The sequence below is a fragment of the Cryptomeria japonica genome, unplaced genomic scaffold, assembly GCF_030272615.1.
Source record: "Cryptomeria japonica unplaced genomic scaffold, Sugi_1.0 HiC_scaffold_189, whole genome shotgun sequence".
NCBI classification, from domain to species: Eukaryota; Viridiplantae; Streptophyta; class Pinopsida; order Cupressales; family Cupressaceae; genus Cryptomeria; species Cryptomeria japonica.
Window position 1 is genome coordinate 92,501 of NW_026729011.1, and position 22,500 is coordinate 115,000.

Here is a 22,500-nt window from a genome sequence, read left to right on the forward strand (position 1 = left end):
CACCATGGTGCGCACCAAGGAGCGCTCCGAAGTGTGCTCCAAGGTGCGGCGTGCACGAAGTCGGAGCCCGGTTTGCCCCGGGTGCGCACCTCGCGTGCACCTTCGCCGCGGTGGGCACCATGGCGTGCACGAAGTCGGAGCCCGGTTTGCCCCGGGTGCGCACCTCGCGTGCACCTTCGCCGGGGTGGGCACCTTGGTGTGCAGACCTTGGCTGGGTTGCGCGCCCTGGTGGGCACCATGGTGCGCACCAAGGAGCGCTCCGAAGTGTGCTCCAAGGTGCGGCCTGCACGAAGTCGGAGCCCGGTTTGCCCCGGGTGTGCACCTCGGGTGGGCACCTTGGTGCGCATGCCTTGCCTGGGCTGCGCACCAGGGCGGGCTCAAGATGGCACCCGCGTTCCTTTTTTTTCACTATCTTTCAAAACGGAAATTTTAAAATCTCATTTTTTTTTGCCTTTTTCTGGAAATTAGTGAAGGCAGCGCATCAAAGGTGCGCACCTCGCTGCCCACCACGGTGCGCAACGCCGGTGGGCACCCGGGAGTGCTTCGAAGTGTGCTCCAAGGTGCTGCGTGCACGTTGTCGGAGCCCGGTTTGCCCCGGGTGCGCACCTCGCGTGCACCTTCGTCGGGGTGGGCACCTTGGCTGGGTTTGCCCCGGCTGCGCTCCGAAGCGGGGTTATTGGAGCGCCGCCTCTTTTTTTGTCGGAGCGTTTGGTGGGGTTTCTCGCATTGGCTCTTCCGAGGCCCGGTTGCCACCCTGGCGCGCACGAAGTCGGAAGTAGGGTTAATTGCCCGGGTGCGCACCTTTGCCAGGGTGGGCACCTTACCTGGGCTGCGCACCAGGGCGGGCTCAAGATGGCACGCGCGTTCCGTTTTTTTCACTATCTTTCAAAACGGAAATTTTAAAATCTCCTTTTTTTTTTGCCTTTTCTGGAAATTAGTGAAGGCAGCGCATCAAAGGTGCGCACCTCGCTGCCCACCTTGGTGTGCTCTGAGGTGCGCACCCGGGAGCGCTACGAAGTGTGCTCCAAGGTGCGGCGTGCACGTTGTCGGAGCCCGGTTTGCCCCGGGTGCGCACCTCGCCTGCACCTTGGCCGGGGTGGGCACCTTGGCTGGGTTTGCCCAGGGTGCGCTCCGAAGCGGGGTTACTGGAGCGCCCCCTCTTTTTTTGTCAGAGCGTTTGGTGGGGTTTCTCGCATTGGCTCTTCCCAGGCCCGGTTGTTGGGTGCGCTCCCACCCTGGCGCGCGCGAAGTTGGAAGTTGGGTTAATTGCCCGGGCGCGCACCTTCGCCAGGGTGGGCACCTTGGTGCGCACACCTTGGCTGGGCTGCGCACCAGGGCGGGCTCAAGATGGCACCAGCATTCCCTTTTTCTCACTATCTTTCAAAATGGAAATTTTAAAATCTCGTTTTTTTTTTGCCTTTTATGGAAATTAGTGAAGGCATCGCATCAAAGGTGCGCACCTCGCTGCCCACCTTGGTGTGCTCCGAGGTGCCCACCACGGTGCGCAACGCCGGTGCGAACCCGGGAGCGCCCCGATGTGTGCTCCAAGGTGCGGCGTGCACAAAGTCGGACCCCGGTTTGCCCCGGGTGCGCACCTCGCGTGCACCTTGGTGCGCACACCTTGGCTGGGTTGCGCGGCCTGGTGGGCACCATGGTGCGCACCAAGGAGCGCTCCGAAGTGTGCTCCAAGGTGCGGCGTGCACGAAGTCGGAGCCCGGTTTGCCCCGGGTACGCACCTCGCGTGCACCTTCGCCGGGGTGGGCACCTCGGCTGGGTTGCGCGCCCTGGTGCGCACCAAGGAGCGCTCCGAAGTGTGCTCCAAGGTGCGGCGTGCACGAAGTCGGAGCCCGGTTTGCCCCGGGTGCGCACCTCGCGTGCACCTTCGGCGGGGTTGCGCGCCCTGGTGGGCACCATGGTGCGCACCAAGGAGCGCTCCGAAGTGTGCTCCAAGGTGCGGCGTGCACGAAGTCGGAGCCCGGTTTGCCCCGGGTGCGCACCTCGCGTGCACCTTCGGCGGGGTTGCGCGCCCTGGTGGGCACCATGGTGCGCACCAAGGAGCGCTCCGAAGTGTGCTCCAAGGTGCGGCGTGCACGAAGTCGGAGCCCGGTTTGCCCCGGGTGCGCACCTCGCGTGCACCTTCGCCGCGGTGGGCACCATGGCGTGCACGAAGTCGGAGCCCGGTTTGCCCCGGGTGCGCACCTCGCGTGCACCTTCGCCGGGGTGGGCACCTCGGCTGGGTTGCGCGCCCTGGTGCGCACCAAGGAGCGCTCCGAAGTGTGCTCCAAGGTGCGGCGTGCACGAAGTCGGAGCCCGGTTTGCCCCGGGTGCGCACCTCGCGTGCACCTTCGCCAGGGTGGGCACCTCGGTGCGCACACCTTCTCAATGTTTTCTTGCCTTTTCTGGAAATTGGTGAAGGCAGCGCATCAAAGGTGCGCACCTCGGTGTGCTCCGAGGTGCGAACCCGAGAGCGCTCCGAGGTGCCCACGAAGTCGAAAGTCGGGTTAATTGCATTGTTTTCCCCGGGTGCGCTCCGAGGTGCGCAACATCGGCGCGCACCAAGGAGGGCTCCGAAGTGTGCTCCAAGGTGCGCACGATGGCGTGCACCTCTGGTGCGCACGATTCGGAGCTCGGTTTGACCGGGGTGCGCACACCTTGGCTGGGTTGCGCACCTTTTGTGCGCTCCAAGGTGCGCACGAAGTCGGAGCTCGGTTTGCCCCGGGTGCGCACCTTCGCCAGGGTGCGCACCTTGATGCGCACGCCTTGGCTGGGCTGCGCACCTTGGTGGGCGCCATGGTGCGCACCTTTCGTGCGCTCCAAGGTGCGCACGAAGTCGGAGCTCGGTTTGCCCCGGGTGCGCACCTTGGTGGGCGCCATGGTGCACTCCGAGGTGCCCAAGATTGGTGCGCACCAAGGAGCGCTCCGAAGTGCGCTCCAAGGTGCGCGCGAAGTCGAAAGTTGGGTTAATTGTCCGGTTTGCCTCGGGTGCGCACCTTGCGTGCACCTTCGCCAGGGTGGGCGCCTTGGTGCGCACACCTTGGCTGGGCTGCGCACACCTTGGCACCCGCGTTTCCTTCATTTTAAATTTTTTTTTTTTACAATCTCTCAAGTGGGAAATTCTATAATCTCAACTTTTTTTGCCTTTTCAGGAAACTTTTGAATGGAGCGCATCATTGGTGCGCTCCGAAGTGTGCTCCAAAGCTCTCTCCAGCTGCGTGCACCTGCCCCGGCCGCGCACCCGGCCCCGCCCAGCTTCGCTCACCTGTCCCGGGCGTCTGGTGCGGAACCTTAGAGTAAGAAACATCACCGTGCACCTTGGCCAACGTGCGCGACTCGACCGAGCGCGCACTGGCCGAGGTGCACACCGATTTCACCTGGGTGCGCGCGCAGCACCTCGGGCGCACCGGGGTGCGCGCACAACGCCCGGGTTGCACCGTGGCCTGTGTGCTCGGGGCGCCTCGGGTGCGCGCTCGGTGTCGCCCCCGCGCGCGCGGTAGTGCGGGCAGCGCACCCCGGCCCGGCCCGGCCCCGACGAGAACGCAAACGGGCAAAAGGTTTATTCAAATAGCATTGCGATGCCCGGCGAAAAACTAAAAAAGGGTGCAACACCGGGACTTCCCGGGAGGTCACCCATCCCAGTACTACTCCGGCCCAAGCGCGCTTAACTGCGGAGTTCTGATGGGATCCGGTGCACTAACGCTGGTATGATCGCACCCGTTATGAGCTTGTCGCAGTGTGTACTTAGCAAACCGCGACCCACGTGCGAATCCACCCCGGGCCACCCACCCCCGTCGAGGTGCACACCCTCCCTCGCGAAGTGCGCCCCGTTCGCCAAGTGTGAGCCCTGCCCGGGTGCGCGCACCTTGCTAGGGCGTCGGGTGTGCACCCGGCCCGGCCTACGTGCGTGCACCTGTAGGGGGCGTCGTGTGCGTGCAGTGTCCCGTCTGCAACGCGGTGCCCACACACCACCTCGGGCGCAACGACCTGCGCTCACATGTGGGCCGAGTGCACCTTGGTGCATGTTCGGGGCGCCTCGGGTGCACGCTCGATCTTGCCCCGGTGCACCAAGGCGCTCGGTTTGCCCCGGGTGCGCACTTGGTGCAAGGTGGGCACCCAAAATAGGGATCAAGCACCAAAACACAAGTTTCGGGATGCAAAATGGGACCCAAGGACCACAAATGCGTTCCAAGACCCATGATGGGTCCACGAGAACAAAAATGTGTTCCGAGACTTAATAAACAAATATTGGGTTTTAGGAGAAGAAACATGCTCTGATGCCCAAAACGAGAATCGACCCCGAAAAGGCCACAGGCCAAAAGTGGGATGCGAGACAAAAAAAAATGGGACCCGAGGACCAAAATTGGGTTCCCAGGTCGAAGACAGGGCAACCGGACAAGAAACGACCTCTAAGGCTCGAAATGAGTCCCGACGACTAAAACTTGACAAGAAGCACCCATCAGGCACCCAACTCGACACCCATGGGATGCCGACCCACCCGGGCTTCCACCTAGCACACCTTGGCACCCACCCACCCTCGCACCCAACCTCGCACCCAACTTAGCACCTTTGAACCCACATTGGCACTCACCCTGACCCTGGCACCTTGGAACCCACATTGGCACTCACCTTGACCCTGGCACCCACCTTTGCACTCACCTTGGGACCCACCCTGGCTCCCACCTCGGCACCCACCCAGACACCCACCTTGGTTCCTTGGCACCCACCTTGGATCCTTGGCACCCACCCCGACACCCACCTTGGCACGCAACTTGGCTACTTGCCACCCACCTTGGCTCCTTGACGCCCACCCCGACAACCACCCCGTGACCTACCCTGGCTAGGGTTGGTGCACACCCACCCTGGTGCCCACCTTGGCACCCACCCTATGACCCACCTTGGCACGCACCTTAGTACCCACCCCGTTACCCACCCTAGGACCCACCCCGTGACCCACCTTGGCCAGGGTGGGTGCCTTGGTGCGCACAACTTGCCTGGGCTGCACACCAGGGCGGGCTCAAGATGGCACCCGCGTTCCGTTTTTTTCACTATCTTTCAAAACGGAAATTTTAAAATCTCATTTTTTTCTTTTTTTTGCCTTTTCTGGAAATTAGTGAAGGCAGCGCATCAAAGGTGCGCAATGCTGGTGCGAACCCGGGAGCGCTCCGATGTGTGCTCCAAGGTGCGGCGTGCACGAAGTCCGAGCCCGGTTTGCCCCGGGTGCGCACCTCGCGTGCACCTTCGCCGGGGTGAGCACCTTGGCTGGGTTGCGCGCCCTGGTGCGTACCAAGGAGCGCTCTGAAGTGTGCTCCAAGGTGCGGCGTGCACGAAGTCGGAGCCCGGTTTGCCCCGGGTGTGCACCTCGGGTGCGCACCTCGCGTGCACCTTCGCTGCGGTGGGCACCTTGGCTGGGTTGCGCGCCTTGGTGGGCACCATGCAGTGCACGAAGTCGGAGCCCGGTTTGCCCCGGGCGCGCACCTCCGCCAGGGTGGGCACCTTGGTGCGCACAACTTGCCTGGGCTGCGCATCAGGAAGGGCTCAAGATGGCACCCGCGTTCCGTTTTTTTCACTATCTTTCAGAACGGAAATTTTAAAATATCGTTTTTTTTTGCCTTTTCTGGAAATTAGTGAAGGCAGCGCATCAAAGGTGCGCAACGCTGGTGCGAACCTGGGAGCGCTCCGATGTGTGCTCCAAGGTGCGGCGTGCACGAAGTCGGAGCCCGGTTTGCCTCGGGTGCGCCCTGGTGGGCACCATGGTGCGCACCAAGGAGCGCTCCGAAGTGTGCTCCAAGGTGCGGCCTGCACGAAGTCGGAGCCCGGTTTGCCCCGGGTGTGCACCTCGGGTGGGCACCTTGGTGCGCATGCCTTGCCTGGGCTGCGCACCAGGGCGGGCTCAAGATGGCACCCGCGTTCCTTTTTTTTCACTATCTTTCAAAACGGAAATTTTAAAATCTCATTTTTTTTTGCCTTTTTCTGGAAATTAGTGAAGGCAGCGCATCAAAGGTGCGCACCTCGCTGCCCACCACGGTGCGCAACGCCGGTGGGCACCCGGGAGTGCTTCGAAGTGTGCTCCAAGGTGCTGCGTGCACGTTGTCGGAGCCCGGTTTGCCCCGGGTGCGCACCTCGCGTGCACCTTCGTCGGGGTGGGCACCTTGGCTTGGTTTGCCCCGGCTGCGCTCCGAAGCGGGGTTATTGGAGCGCCGCCTCTTTTTTTGTCGGAGCGTTTGGTGGGGTTTCTCGCATTGGCTCTTCCGAGGCCCGGTTGCCACCCTGGCGCGCACGAAGTCGGAAGTAGGGTTAATTGCCCGGGTGCGCACCTTTGCCAGGGTGGCACCTTACCTGGGCTGCGCACCAGGGCGGGCTCAAGATGGCACGCGCGTTCCGTTTTTTTCACTATCTTTCAAAACGGAAATTTTAAAATCTCCTTTTTTTTTTGCCTTTTCTGGAAATTAGTGAAGGCAGCGCATCAAAGGTGCGCACCTCGCTGCCCACCTTGGTGTGCTCTGAGGTGCGCACCCGGGAGCGCTACGAAGTGTGCTCCAAGGTGCGGCGTGCACGTTGTCGGAGCCCGGTTTGCCCCGGGTGCGCACCTCGCCTGCACCTTGGCCGGGGTGGGCACCTTGGCTGGGTTTGCCCAGGGTGCGCTCCGAAGCGGGGTTACTGGAGCGCCCCCTCTTTTTTTGTCAGAGAGTTTGGTGGGGTTTCTCGCATTGGCTCTTCCCAGGCCCGGTTGTTGGGTGCGCTCCCACCCTGGCGCGCGCGAAGTTGGAAGTTGGGTTAATTGCCCGGGCGCGCACCTTCGCCAGGGTGGGCACCTTGGTGCGCAAACCTTGGCTGGGCTGCGCACCAGGGCGGGCTCAAGATGGCACCAGCATTCCCTTTTTCTCACTATCTTTCAAAACGGAAATTTTAAAATCTCGTTTTTTTTTTGCCTTTTATGGAAATTAGTGAAGGCATCGCATCAAAGGTGCGCACCTCGCTGCCCACCTTGGTGTGCTCCGAGGTGCCCACCACGGTGCGCAACGCCGGTGCGAACCCGGGAGCGCCCCGATGTGTGCTCCAAGGTGCGGCGTGCACGAAGTCGGACCCCGGTTTGCCCCGGGTGCGCACCTCGCGTGCACCTTGGTGCGCACACCTTGGCTGGGTTGCGCGGCCTGGTGGGCACCATGGTGCGCACCAAGGAGCGCTCCGAAGTGTGCTCCAAGGTGCGGCGTGCACGAAGTCGGAGCCCGGTTTGCCCCGGGTGCGCACCTTCGCCGCGGTGGGCACCATGGCGTGCACGAAGTCGGAGCCCGGTTTGCCCCGGGTGCGCACCTCGCGTGCACCTTCGCCGGGGTGGGCACCTCGGCTGGGTTGCGCGCCCTGGTGCGCACCAAGGAGCGCTCTGAAGTGTGCTCCAAGGTGCGGCGTGCACGAAGTCGGAGCCCGGTTTGCCCCGGGTGTGCACCTCGGGTGCGCACCTCGCGTGCACCTTCGCTGCGGTGGGCACCTTGGCTGGGTTGCGCGCCTTGGTGGGCACCATGCAGTGCACGAAGTCGGAGCCCGGATTGCCCCGGGCGCGCACCTCCGCCAGGGTGGGCACCTTGGTGCGCACAACTTGCCTGGGCTGCGCACCAGGAAGGGCTCAAGATGGCACCCGCGTTCCGTTTTTTTCACTATCTTTCAGAACGGAAATTTTAAAATCTCGTTTTTTTTTGCCTTTTCTTGAAATTAGTGAAGGCAGCGCATCAAAGGTGCGCAACGCTGGTGCGAACCTGGGAGCGCTCCGATGTGTGCTCCAAGGTGCGGCGTGCACGAAGTCGGACCCCGGTTTGCCCCGGGTGCGCACCTCGCGTGCACCTTGGTGCGCACACCTTGGCTGGGTTGCGCGCCCTGGTGGGCACCATGGTGCGCACCAAGGAGCGCTCCGAAGTGTGCTCCAAGGTGCGGCGTGCACGAAGTCGGAGCCCGGTTTGCCCCGGGTGCGCACCTCGCGTGCACCTTCGCCGCGGTGGGCACCATGGCGTGCACGAAGTCGGAGCCCGGTTTGCCCCGGGTGCGCACCTCGCGTGCACCTTCGCCGGGGTGGGCACCTTGGTGTGCAGACCTTGGCTGGGTTGCGCGCCCTGGTGGGCACCATGGTGCGCACCAAGGAGCGCTCCGAAGTGTGCTCCAAGGTGCGGCCTGCACGAAGTCGGAGCCCGGTTTGCCCCGGGTGTGCACCTCGGGTGGGCACCTTGGTGCGCATGCCTTGCCTGGGCTGCGCACCAGGGCGGGCTCAAGATGGCACCCGCGTTCCTTTTTTTTCACTATCTTTCAAAACGGAAATTTTAAAATCTCATTTTTTTTTGCCTTTTTCTGGAAATTAGTGAAGGCAGCGCATCAAAGGTGCGCACCTCGCTGCCCACCACGGTGCGCAACGCCGGTGGGCACCCGGGAGTGCTTCGAAGTGTGCTCCAAGGTGCTGCGTGCACGTTGTCGGAGCCCGGTTTGCCCCGGGTGCGCACCTCGCGTGCACCTTCGTCGGGGTGGGCACCTTGGCTGGGTTTGCCCCGGCTGCGCTCCGAAGCGGGGTTATTGGAGCGCCGCCTCTTTTTTTGTCGGAGCGTTTGGTGGGGTTTCTCGCATTGGCTCTTCCGAGGCCCGGTTGCCACCCTGGCGCGCACGAAGTCGGAAGTAGGGTTAATTGCCCGGGTGCGCACCTTTGCCAGGGTGGGCACCTTACCTGGGCTGCGCACCAGGGCGGGCTCAAGATGGCACGCGCGTTCCGTTTTTTTCACTATCTTTCAAAACGGAAATTTTAAAATCTCCTTTTTTTTTTGCCTTTTCTGGAAATTAGTGAAGGCAGCGCATCAAAGGTGCGCACCTCGCTGCCCACCTTGGTGTGCTCTGAGGTGCGCACCCGGGAGCGCTACGAAGTGTGCTCCAAGGTGCGGCGTGCACGTTGTCGGAGCCCGGTTTGCCCCGGGTGCGCACCTCGCCTGCACCTTGGCCGGGGTGGGCACCTTGGCTGGGTTTGCCCAGGGTGCGCTCCGAAGCGGGGTTACTGGAGCGCCCCCTCTTTTTTTGTCAGAGCGTTTGGTGGGGTTTCTCGCATTGGCTCTTCCCAGGCCCGGTTGTTGGGTGCGCTCCCACCCTGGCGCGCGCGAAGTTGGAAGTTGGATTAATTGCCCGGGCGCGCACCTTCGCCAGGGTGGGCACCTTGGTGCGCACACCTTGGCTGGGCTGCGCACCAGGGCGGGCTCAAGATGGCACCAGCATTCCCTTTTTCTCACTATCTTTCAAAACGGAAATTTTAAAATCTCGTTTTTTTTTTGCCTTTTATGGAAATTAGTGAAGGCATCGCATCAAAGGTGCGCACCTCGCTGCCCACCTTGGTGTGCTCCGAGGTGCCCACCACGGTGCGCAACGCCGGTGCGAACCCGGGAGCGCCCCGATGTGTGCTCCAAGGTGCGGCGTGCACGAAGTCGGACCCCGGTTTGCCCCGGGTGCGCACCTCGCGTGCACCTTGGTGCGCACACCTTGGCTGGGTTGCGCGGCCTGGTGGGCACCATGGTGCGCACCAAGGAGCGCTCCGAAGTGTGCTCCAAGGTGCGGCGTGCACGAAGTCGGAGCCCGGTTTGCCCCGGGTACGCACCTCGCGTGCACCTTCGCCGGGGTGGGCACCTCGGCTGGGTTGCGCGCCCTGGTGCGCACCAAGGAGCGCTCCGAAGTGTGCTCCAAGGTGCGGCGTGCACGAAGTCGGAGCCCGGTTTGCCCCGGGTGCGCACCTTCGCCGCGGTGCGCACCATGGCGTGCACGAAGTCGGAGCCCGGTTTGCCCCGGGTGCGCACCTCGCGTGCACCTTCGGCGGGGTTGCGCGCCCTGGTGGGCACCATGGTGCGCACCAAGGAGCGCTCCGAAGTGTGCTCCAAGGTGCGGCGTGCACGAAGTCGGAGCCCGGTTTGCCCCGGGTGCGCACCTCGCGTGCACCTTCGGCGGGGTTGCGCGCCCTGGTGGGCACCATGGTGCGCACCAAGGAGCGCTCCGAAGTGTGCTCCAAGGTGCGGCGTGCACGAAGTCGGAGCCCGGTTTGCCCCGGGTGCGCACCTCGCGTGCACCTTCGCCGCGGTGGGCACCATGGCGTGCACGAAGTCGGAGCCCGGTTTGCCCCGGGTGCGCACCTCGCGTGCACCTTCGCCGGGGTGGGCACCTCGGCTGGGTTGCGCGCCCTGGTGCGCACCAAGGAGCGCTCCGAAGTGTGCTCCAAGGTGCGGCGTGCACGAAGTCGGAGCCCGGTTTGCCCCGGGTGCGCACCTCGCGTGCACCTTCGCCAGGGTGGGCACCTCGGTGCGCACACCTTCTCAATGTTTTCTTGCCTTTTCTGGAAATTGGTGAAGGCAGCGCATCAAAGGTGCGCACCTCGGTGTGCTCCGAGGTGCGAACCCGAGAGCGCTCCGAGGTGCCCACGAAGTCGAAAGTCGGGTTAATTGCATTGTTTTCCCCGGGTGCGCTCCGAGGTGCGCAACATCGGCGCGCACCAAGGAGGGCTCCGAAGTGTGCTCCAAGGTGCGCACGATGGCGTGCACCTCTGGTGCGCACGATTCGGAGCTCGGTTTGACCGGGGTGCGCACACCTTGGCTGGGTTGCGCACCTTTTGTGCGCTCCAAGGTGCGCACGAAGTCGGAGCTCGGTTTGCCCCGGGTGCGCACCTTCGCCAGGGTGCGCACCTTGATGCGCACGCCTTGGCTGGGCTGCGCACCTTGGTGGGCGCCATGGTGCGCACCTTTCGTGCGCTCCAAGGTGCGCACGAAGTCGGAGCTCGGTTTGCCCCGGGTGCGCACCTTGGTGGGCGCCATGGTGCACTCCGAGGTGCCCAAGATTGGTGCGCACCAAGGAGCGCTCCGAAGTGCGCTCCAAGGTGCGCGCGAAGTCGAAAGTTGGGTTAATTGTCCGGTTTGCCTCGGGTGCGCACCTTGCGTGCACCTTCGCCAGGGTGGGCGCCTTGGTGCGCACACCTTGGCTGGGCTGCGCACACCTTGGCACCCGCGTTTCCTTCATTTTAAATTTTTTTTTTTTACAATCTCTCAAGTGGGAAATTCTATAATCTCAACTTTTTTTGCCTTTTCAGGAAACTTTTGAATGGAGCGCATCATTGGTGCGCTCCGAAGTGTGCTCCAAAGCTCTCTCCAGCTGCGTGCACCTGCCCCGGCCGCGCACCCGGCCCCGCCCAGCTTCGCTCACCTGTCCCGGGCGTCTGGTGCGGAACCTTAGAGTAAGAAACATCACCGTGCACCTTGGCCAACGTGCGCGACTCGACCGAGCGCGCACTGGCCGAGGTGCACACCGATTTCACCTGGGTGCGCGCGCAGCACCTCGGGCGCACCGGGGTGCGCGCACAACGCCCGGGTTGCACCGTGGCCTGTGTGCTCGGGGCGCCTCGGGTGCGCGCTCGGTGTCGCCCCCGCGCGCGCGGTAGTGCGGGCAGCGCACCCCGGCCCGGCCCGGCCCCGACGAGAACGCAAACGGGCAAAAGGTTTATTCAAATAGCATTGCGACGCCCGGCGAAAAACTAAAAAAGGGTGCAACACCGGGACTTCCCGGGAGGTCACCCATCCCAGTACTACTCCGGCCCAAGCGCGCTTAACTGCGGAGTTCTGATGGGATCCGGTGCACTAATGCTGGTATGATCGCACCCGTTATGAGCTTGTCGCAGTGTGTACTTAGCAAACCGCGACCCACGTGCGAATCCACCCCGGCCACCCACCCCCGTCGAGGTGCACACCCTCCCTCGCGAAGTGCGCCCCGTTCGCCAAGTGTGAGCCCTGCCCGGGTGCGCGCACCTTGCTAGGGCGTCGGGTGTGCACCCGGCCCGGCCTACGTGCGTGCACCTGGAGGGGGCGTCGTGTGCGTGCAGTGTCCCGTCTGCAACGCGGTGCCCACACACCACCTCGGGCGCAACGACCTGCGCTCACATGTGGGCCGAGTGCACCTTGGTGCATGTTCGGGGCGCCTCGGGTGCACGCTCGATCTTGCCCCGGTGCACCAAGGCGCTCGGTTTGCCCCGGGTGCGCACTTGGTGCAAGGTGGGCACCCAAAATAGGGATCAAGCACCAAAACACAAGTTTCGGGATGCAAAATGGGACCCAAGGACCACAAATGCGTTCCAAGACCCATGATGGGTCCACGAGAACAAAAATGTGTTCCGAGACTTAATAAACAAATATTGGGTTTTAGGAGAAGAAACATGCTCTGATGCCCAAAACGAGAATCGACCCCGAAAAGGCCACAGGCCAAAAGTGGGATGCGAGACAAAAAAAAATGGGACCCGAGGACCAAAATTGGGTTCCCAGGTCGAAGACAGGGCAACCGGACAAGAAACGACCTCTAAGGCTCGAAATGAGTCCCGACGACTAAAACTTGACAAGAAGCACCCATCAGGCACCCAACTCGACACCCATGGGATGCCGACCCACCCGGGCTTCCACCTAGCACACCTTGGCACCCACCCACCCTCGCACCCAACCTCGCACCCAACTTAGCACCTTTGAACCCACATTGGCACTCACCCTGACCCTGGCACCTTGGAACCCACATTGGCACTCACCTTGACCCTGGCACCCACCTTTGCACTCACCTTGGGACCCACCCTGGCTCCCACCTCGGCACCCACCCAGACACCCACCTTGGTTCCTTGGCACCCACCTTGGATCCTTGGCACCCACCCCGACACCCACCTTGGCACGCAACTTGGCTACTTGCCACCCACCTTGGCTCCTTGACGCCCACCCCGACAACCACCCCGTGACCTACCCTGGCTAGGGTTGGTGCACACCCACCCTGGTGCCCACCTTGGCACCCACCCTATGACCCACCTTGGCACGCACCTTAGTACCCACCCCGTTACCCACCCTAGGACCCACCCCGTGACCCACCTTGGCCAGGGTGGGTGCACCCACCCTGGTGCCCACCTTGGCACCCACCCATCCTAGCACCCAGCCTGTGACCGGGCTTGGAACCCAACCTTGCACCCGCACCCGTCTTGGCCAGTGTGGGTGCGCACCCATCCTGGCACCCACGTTGTGACACACCCTTTAACCCACGCACCCTAGCACCCACGTTGGCACCCACCTTGGAACCCAACCTAGCAACTTGGCACCCACCCCGTGACCCACCTTGGCATCCACCATAGCAGTCGCCGACTTGGCACCCACCTCGGCACCCACCTTGACACTTGTGGACCCACCTTGCCACTCACCCTAGCATCGACCCATCCTAGCACCCACCCTGGCACCTTTGCACCCTAGCACTCACCCATCCTAGCACCTAACCTGTGACCCACCTTGACACTCACCCTCGCACCCACCTTGGAACCCAACCTAGCACCCACCCACCCTGACACCAACCCTAGCACCTACCCACCCTTGCACCCACCCTGTGACCCATCTTGGCACCCACCCATCCTACCACTCAACCTATCACCCACCTTCTCACCCACCTTGGCATCCACCTTAGCACCCACCCACACTGGCACCTTGGCACCCACCTCGGGCAAGGTGGGTGCACACCCACCCTGGCACCCAATTTAGAACCCACCGAGCATGTTACCCACCTTGGCACCCACATTGCAGCCCACCCTAGTACCCACCCTATGACCCACATTGGCATCCACACCCTAGCACCCAGGCACCTCGACACCCGCCTTGACACCCACCCTAGCACTGAACCTGTGACCCACCTTGGAACTCACCCTAGAACCCACCCACCCTGTGAACCACCTTGGCATCCACCTTAGCACCCACCCACCTTGGCACCCACTCTAGCACTCACCCATCCTAACACCCAACTTGTTACCCACCTTGGCACCCGCCCTCGCGTCCACCTTGAAACCCACCCTAGCACCCACCCACGCAGGAGCCCACCTTGGCACCCAACCTAACACCCACGCATCCTGGCACCCAACTTGTGACCCACCTTGGAACCCACCCTAGTACCCACCTTTGAACCCACTATATCACCAACCCACCTTGGCACCCACCCTATGACCCTCTTTGGAATCCACCCTAGCACGCACCCACCCTGGCACCCACCATGGAGCGCACCCTAGCACCCACCCACCTCGGCACGCACCTCAACACCCACCTTGGTGTGCGCACTGCGCCAACCTCTCAAAGACCCTATGTGGTGCGCTCCAAAGTGTACACCTTTGGTGCGCTCCAAGGTGCGCACCTTTGGTGCACACCGAGGTGCACACCAAAGTGTGCACCGAGGTGAGCACCAAAGTGCACTCCAGGGTGCACACCAAGGCGTGCACCTTTGGTGCGGTCAATGCAAACGAATTCGGAAGTTGGGGTCGATGTCCTAATCGCTGCTGCAGACTACACGTATGAGAATCGGACAAATAGCTTTATATAGGGGAGGTGTTGCGTTTGATGGGTCGACTCCCCTGGTTGTGTGCACTGCACCAACTTCAAAGACCCTGTCTTGTTTAAGAAGTCAAAAGTTGGGGTGGATGTCCTAATCATTGCTGCAGTCTACGCATGTATGAGAATCAGACAAATAGCTTATATAGGGGAGGTGTTGCATTCGGTGGGTTGACTCCCCTGGTTGTGCGCACTGCGCCAACCTCAAAGACCCCGCATAGCAGAAGAAGTCGGAAGTCGGATTTTGGTGAGCACCAAGGCGTGCACCTTTGGTGCGGTCAACGCAGACGAATTCAGAAGTTGGGGTGGATGTCCTAATCGTTGTTGCAGGCTACACATGTATGAGAATCAGACAAATAGCTTATATAGGGGAGGTGTTGGGTTTGATGGGTCAACTCCCTTGGTTGTGCGCATTACGCCAACCTCAAAGACCTTGTTTTCGTTAAGAAGTCAAAAGTTGGGGTCAATGTCCTAATGGCTCCTGCAGGCTACACATGTATGAGAATCGGACAAATAGCTTATATAGGGGAGGTGTTGGGTTTGATGGGTCGACTCCCCTGGTTGTGCGCATTACGTCAACCTCAAAGACCTTGTTTTCGTTAAGAAGTCAAAAGTTGGGGTCGATGTCCTAATTGCTCCTGTAGACTACACATGTATGAGAATCAGACAAATAGCTTATATAGGGGAGGTGTTGGGTTTGATGGGTTGACTCCCCTAGTTGTTCGCATTACACCAACCTCAAAGACCTTGTTTTCGTTTAGAAGCCGAAAGTTGGGGTCGATGTCCTAATTGCTCCTGCAGGCTACGCATGTATGAGAATCAGACAAATAGCTTATATAGGGGAGGTGTTGGGTTTGATGGGTCGACTCCCCTGGTTGTGCGCATTGCGCCAACCTCAAAGACCCTGCATTGCGGATGAAGTCGAAAGTCAGAGTTTGGTGTGCTACAAGGTGTGGTCGAAGGTGCTCACCTAGGTGTGCACCTTTGGAGCACAGGAAAAGTGCCCTCCAAAAGTGCGCACCTTTGGAGTGCACAAAAGTGCCCTCCAAAAGTGCGCACCTTTGGAGCGCAGAAAAGTGCCCTCCAAAAAGTGCCCTCCAAAAGTGCGCACCTTTGGAGCGCAGAAAAGTGCCCTCCAAAAAGTGCCCTCCAAAAGTGCGCACCTTTGGAGCGCAGAAAAGTGCCCTCCAAAAAGTGCCCTCCAAAAGTGCGCACCTTTGGAGCGCAGAAAAGTGCCCTCCAAAAAGTGCCCTCCAAAAGTGCGCACCTTTGGAGCGCAGAAAAGTGCCCTCCAAAAAGTGCCCTCCAAAAGTGCGCACCTTTGGAGCGCAGAAAAGTGCCCTCCAAAAAGTGCCCTCCAAAAGTGCGCACCTTTGGAGCGCAGAAAAGTGCCCTCCAAAAAGTGCCCTCCAAAAGTGCGCACCTTTGGAGCGCAGAAAAGTGCCCTCCAAAAAGTGCCCTCCAAAAGTGCGCACCTTTGGAGCGCAGAAAAGTGCCCTCCAAAAAGTGCCCTCCAAAAGTGCGCACCTTTGGAGCGCAGAAAAGTGCCCTCCAAAAAGTGCCCTCCAAAAGTGCGCACCTTTGGAGCGCAGAAAAGTGCCCTCCAAAAGTGCGCACTTTTGGTGCGCACCAAGGCGCTGGTTCGGTCGTTGCAGGCGAGTTCGGAAGTTGGGGTCGATGTCCTGAGCGGAGGTGCAAACTACACAGGTGTCGGAATCGGACAAATAGCTTATATAGGGGAGGTGTATGCTTCGATGGGTCGACTCCCCAGGTTGAGCGCACCGCGCCAACCTCAAAGACCCTACGGTATGGATGAAGTCGGAAGTTGGGTCCGATGACCGATTCGATTAGTAGGTATGCTCATGAGGTCGGAATTTGGGTCCGATGACCTGCCATGTGCAGGAAGGCGAATGTTGACACTGTGCGTTGCAAGGTGCACACCAAGGCGCTGGTGCGGTCTTTTTAGTCGAGTTCGGAAGTTGGGGTCGATGTCCTGATCGGAGGTGCAAGCTACACAGGTGTGGGAATCGGACAAATAGCTTATATAGGGGAGGTGTATGCTTCGTTGGGTCGACTCCCCGGGTTGAGCGCACCGCGCCAACCTCAAAGACCCTACGGTATGGATGAAGTCGGAAGTTGGGTCCGATGACCGATTCGATATGTAGGCATACTCGCGAGGTCGGAATTTGGGTCCGATGACCTGCCACGTGCAGGAAGGCGAATGTTGGCACTGTGCGTTGCAAGGTGCGCACCAAGGCGCTGGTTCGGTCGTTGGAGGCGAGTTCGGAAGTTGGGGTCGATGTCTTGATCGGAGGTGCAAACTACACAGGTGTGGGAATCGGACAAATAGCTTATATAGGGGAGGTGTATGCTTCGTTGGGTCGACTCCCCGGGTTGAGCGCACCGCGCCAACCTCAAAGACCCTACGGTATGGATGAAGTCGGAAGTTGGGTCCGATGACCGATTCGATATGTAGGCATACTCGCGAGGTCGGAATTTGGGTCCGATGACCTGCCATGTGCAGGAAGGCGAATGTTGGGACTGTGCGTCACAAGGTGCGCACCAAGGCGCTGGTGCCGTCGTTGCAGTCGAGTTCGGAAGTTGGGGTCGATGTCCTGGTCAGAGGTGCAAACTACACAGGTGTGGGAATCGGACAAATAGCTTATATAGGGGAGGTGTATGCTTCGATGGGTCGACTCCCTGGGTTGAGCGCACCGCGCCAACCTCAAAGACCCTACAGTATGGATGAAGTCGGAAGTTGGGTCCGATGACCGATTCGATACGTAGGCATATTGGCGAGGTCTGAATTTGTGTCCGATGACCTGCCATGCGCAGGAAGGCGGAATTTGGGTCCGATGACCGAGTTGATGGCGTGCCATGCGCAGAAAGGCGGAATTTGGGTCCGATGACCGAGTTGATGTTGATGGCCCGCCATGCACAGGAAGGCGGAATTTGGGTCCGATGACCGATTTGAAGGCGTGCCATACGCAAAAAGGCGGAGTTTGGGTCCGATGACCGAGTTGATATTGATGGCCCGCCATGCGCAGGAAGGCGGAATTTGGGTCCGATGACCTGACATACGCATGGAGTCCGACTCGGGGGCCGATGTTCGATTCGATGACTTGCATTGTGGGTAAAGTCGGAAGTTGTGGTCTTTGACCCGATTCGATGACCAGACTTCGGCTGCTTGAGAATCGGACAAATAACTTATATAGGGGAGGTAGTGTTCTCGAGCATCCTCCCCCCGTGCCCGTTTATGTCGATTGATGCTGGTGCTCGACTGGTTGGAGCGCTCGGATGCAAAAATCTTGCACCAGGATTTATCGATTGTGATGGACACGGCAAGTCTCCTGATTGCTATGCAGGAGCTCATCGTGAATCTCTATGCGGCCTTGGTATGGACTCGACCTGCGGAATGGTTCGGCAATGGTAGTCGCTCCAACACGTCCTTGCAATGGCCACAGAGGTGATTCGACTAGAGCTCCAGTCTAGCTTTTGGGTTGCTTGGCGGACTGGTATAGCCGCGATCGAGTTCCGGCCATGAACGTTTTAGATAGCTCTTGGGCTTTCTGGGACGGAAGTCGGAAGTTTGGGCTGTTGTCCGATTTGATGACCATTCTTCGGATGTGTGAGAATCGGACAAATAACTTATATAGGGGACTGTGTTGTCTCACGCAGCCCCCTCCGTGCCCCTCTATCTCGACCGATGTTGGTGCTTGAAAGGGTTGGGATCGCTCGGATTTATAAACGTGCACCACCATTTGTCGAGTGTGAGGGACGCGGCAGGTCTCCTAAATGCTATGCGGGCGCTCTCTGAGAATCTCTATCCGGCCTCGACACAGACTAGTCTTGCTGAATGGTTTGGCACTGGTAGTCGATCCAACACGTCGTTGTTGTGGCCGCCTAGGCGATTCGATTCGAGCCCCCGTCTAGCTTTTGGGTTGCTTGGCGGATTTTGCCCTATCCGCAAGTGAGCTCGGTCCCTAAACGTTCGAGAAACCCGATTGCTATGCGCCGACTCTCTTTCTTGCGAGCCTCCATCTAGCTTTTGGGTCTCTACGGAACGGAAGTCGGAATCTGGGACCGTTGTTTGATTCGACGAGGCAGACTACGGTTGTGCGAGAATCGGACAAATAACTTATATAGGGGAGGTGTTGACTGGAGCATTCTCCCCCGTGCCCCTCTAACTCGACCAATGCTGGCGCTCGAACGGTGGTAGCGCTCGGATTTTCATTGAGCGCCAGCATTGGTCGATTTAGAGGGGCATGCGAGATTCCCGAATGCTATGCGAGGGCTCTAACGGAAATGTCTATTGGTTTCGGTATGGATGCAATTGCGAGTGGTTCGGCAAAGGTAGTCGTTCCGATGCGTCCATGTCGTGGCCAAATCGATAATTCGATTTGAGCCCTCGTATAGCATTTGGGTCTCTCGATGTGATTCCGCATTCCAGTCCCTTTGGGCACTGCTTGAGCCGCATCCCAGGGGGTTCCCTTCCCAATAATCTGCCTCGCAACCCGATTGCTATGCGGTGAGGCTCCTCGGCCGCCTCGGAACTATCTGTGTATCAGACGCATCGCGGGATAAGGGGTTGGCAACGGTAGTCGCCCCAAGCGCGTCCGATGCTTGGACCATTCCGAGGCGGCCCTGAAGCCTCTTCCGTCTAGCCGTTGGGTCCTTCTCGCCGCATCCCTCGCCTCGCACCCCGATTGCTATGCGGTGAGGCTCCTCGGCCGCCTCGGAACTATCTGTGTATCGGACGCGTCGCGGGATAAGGGGTTGTCACTGGTAGTCGCCCCAAGCGCGTCCGATGCTTGGACCATTCCGAGGCGGCCCTGAAGCCTCTTCCGTCTAGCCGTTGGGTCCTTCTCGCCGCATCCCTCGCCTCGCACCCCGATTGCTATGCGGTGAGGCTCCTCGGCCGCCTCGGAACTATCTGTGTATCGGACGCGTCGCGGGATAAGGGGTTGTCATTGGTAGTCGCCCCAAGCGCGTCCGATGCTTGGACCATTCCGAGGCGGCCCTGAAGCCTCTTCCGTCTAGCCGTTGGGTCCTTCTCGCCGCATCCCTCGCCTCGCACCCCGATTGCTATGCGGTGAGGCTCCTCGGCCGCCTCGGAACTATCTGTGTATCGGACGCGTCGCGGGATAAGGGGTTGTCACTGGTAGTCGCCCCAAGCGCGTCCGATGCTTGGACCATTCCGAGGCGGCCCTGAAGCCTCTTCCGTCTAGCCGTTGGGTCCTTCTCGCCGCATCCCTCGCCTCGCACCCCGATTGCTATGCGGTGAGGCTCCTCGGCCGCCTCGGAACTATCTGTGTATCGGACGCGTCGCGGGATAAGGGGTTGTCACTGGTAGTCGCCCCAAGCGCGTTCGATGCTTGGACCATTCCGAGGCGGCCCTGAAGCCTCTTCCGTCTAGCCGTTGGGTCCTTCTCGCCGCATCCCTCGCCTCGCACCCCGATTGCTATGCGGTGAGGCTCCTCGGCCGCCTTGGAACTATCTGTGTATCGGACGCGTCGCGGGATAAGGGGTTGTCACTGGTAGTCGCCCCAAGCGCGTCCGATGCTTGGACCATTCCGAGGCGGACCCGAAGCCTCTTCCGTCTAGCCGTTGGGTCCTTCTCGCCGCATCCTTCGCCTCGCACCCCGATTGCTATGCGGTGAGGCTCCTCGGCCGCCTCGGAACTATCTGTGTATCGGACGCGTCGCGGGATAAGGGGTTGTCACTGGTAGTCGCCCCAAGCGCGTCCGATGCTTGGACCATTCCGAGGCGGACCCGAAGCCTCTTCCGTCTAGCCGTTGGGTCCTTCTCGCCGCATCCCTCGCCTCGCACCCCGATTGCTATGCGGTGAGGCTCCTCGGCCGCCTTGGAACTATCTGTGTATCGGACGCGTCGCGGGATAAGGGGTTGTCACTGGTAGTCGCCCCAAGCGCGTCCGATGCTTGGACCATTCCGAGGCGGACCCGAAGCCTCTTCCGTCTAGCCGTTGGGTCCTTCTCGCCGCATCCCTCGCCTCGCACCCCGATTGCTATGCGGTGAGGCTCCTCGGCCGCCTTGGAACTATCTGTGTATCGGACGCGTCGCGGGATAAGGGGTTGTCACTGGTAGTCGCCCCAAGCGCGTCCGATGCTTGGACCATTCCGAGGCGGACCCGAAGCCTCTTCCGTCTAGCCGTTGGGTCCTTCTCGCCGCATCCCTCGCCTCGCACCCCGATTGCTATGCGGTGAGGCTCCTCGGCCGCCTTGGAACTATCTGTGTATCGGACGCGTCGCGGGATAAGGGGTTGTCACTGGTAGTCGCCCCAAGCGCGTCCGATGCTTGGACCATTCCGAGGCGGCCCCGAAGCCTCTTCCGTCTAGCCGTTGGGTCCTTCTCGCCGCATCCCTCGCCTCGCACCCCGATTGCTATGCGGTGAGGCTCCTCGGCCGCCTTGGAACTATCTGTGTATCGGACGCGTCGCGGGATAAGGGGTTGTCACTGGTAGTCGCCCCAAGCGCGTCCGATGCTTGGACCATTCCGAGGCGGCCCCGAAGCCTCTTCCGTGTAGCCGTTGGGTCCTTCTCGCCGCATCCCTCGCCTCGCACCCCGATTGCTATGCGGTGAGGCTCCTCGGCCGCCTTGGAACTATCTGTGTATCGGACGCGTCGCGGGATAAGGGGTTGTCACTGGTAGTCGCCCCAAGCGCGTCCGATGCTTGGACCATTCCGAGGCGGACCTGAAGCCTCTTCCCTCTAGCCGTTGGGGCTTTCTCGCCGCATCCCTCGCCTCGCACCCTGATTGCTATGCTGTGAGGCTCCTCGGCCGCCTTGGAACTATCTGTGTATCGGACGCATCGCGGGATAAGGGGTTGGCAGTGGTAGTCGCCCCAAGCGCATCCGATGCTTGGACCATTCCGAGGCGGCCCTGCAGCCTCTTCCGTCTAGCCGTTGGGGCCATCTCGCCGCATCCCCCACCTCGCACCACGATTGCTATGCGGTGAGGCTCCTTGGCCGCCTCGGAACTATCTGTGTATCGGACGCATCGCGGGATAAGGGGTTGTCACTGGTAGTCGCCCCAAGCGCGTCCGATGCTTGGACTATTCCGAGGCGGCCCTGCAGCCTCTTCCGTCTAGCCGTTGGGGCCATCTCGCTGCATCCCCCACCTCCTCGGCCGCCTCGGAACTATCTGTGTATCGGACGCATCGCGGGATAAGGGGTTGGCAGTGGTAGTCGCCCCAAGCGCGTCCGATGCTTGGACTATTCCGAGGCAGCCCTGCAGCCTCTTCCGTCTAGCCTTTGGGGCCATCTCGCCGCATCCCTCGCCTCGCACCCCGATTGCTATGCGGTGAGGCTCCTCGGCCGCCTGGGAACTATCTTCGTATCGGACGCATCGCGGGATAAGGGGTTGTCACTGGTAGTCGCCCCAAGCGCGTCCGATGCTTGGACTATTCCGAGGCGGCCCTGTGGCCTCTTCCGTCTAGCCGTTGGGGCCATCTCGCCGCATCCCCCACCTCGCACCCCGATTGCTATGCGGTGAGGCTCTTCGGCCGCCTTGGAACTATCTTCGTATCGGACGCATCGCGGGATAAGGGGTTGTCACTGGTAGTGGCCCCAAGCGCGTCCGATGCTTGGACTATTCCGAGGCGGCCCTGCAGCCTCTTCCGTCTAGCCGTTGGGGCCATCTCGCCGCATCCCCCACCTCGCACCCCGATTGCTATGCGGTGAGGCTCCTCGGCCGCCTTGGAACTATCTTCGTATCGGACGCATCGCGGGATAAGGGGTTGTCACTGGTAGTCGCCCCAAGCGCGTCCGATGCTTGGACTATTCCGACGCGGCCCTGTGGCCTCTTCCGTCTAGCCGTTGGGGCCATCTCGCCGCATCCCCCACCTCGCACCCCGATTGCTATGCGGTGAGGCTCCTCGGCCGCCTTGGAACCATCTTCGTATCGGACGCATCGCGGGATAGGGGGCTGTCACTGGTAGTCGCCCCAAGCGTGTCCGATGCTTGGACCATTCCTAGGCGGCCCTGAAGCCTCTTCCGTCTAGCCGTTGGGGCCTTCCCGCCCCATCCCTCGCCTCGCACCCCCGATTGCTATGCGGTGAGGCTCCTCGGCCGCCTTGGAACCATCTGTGTATCGGACGCATCGCGGG

The 22,500-nt window shown here is 60.9% G+C and overlaps 2 non-coding genes across 2 annotated transcripts; both read right to left on the reverse strand.

The window, feature by feature from the left end:
• Window positions 1-3,594: 3,594 nt before the first annotated feature.
• LOC131867914 (5S ribosomal RNA) lies at window positions 3,595-3,713 on the reverse strand. Its single transcript, XR_009366435.1, has one exon. It is a non-coding gene; the product is annotated as a 5S ribosomal RNA (ribosomal RNA).
• Window positions 3,714-11,531: 7,818 nt separating this feature from the next.
• Window positions 11,532-11,650, reverse strand: LOC131867888 (5S ribosomal RNA). Its single transcript, XR_009366409.1, has one exon. It is a non-coding gene; the product is annotated as a 5S ribosomal RNA (ribosomal RNA).
• Between the last annotated feature and the right edge of the window lie 10,850 nt (window positions 11,651-22,500).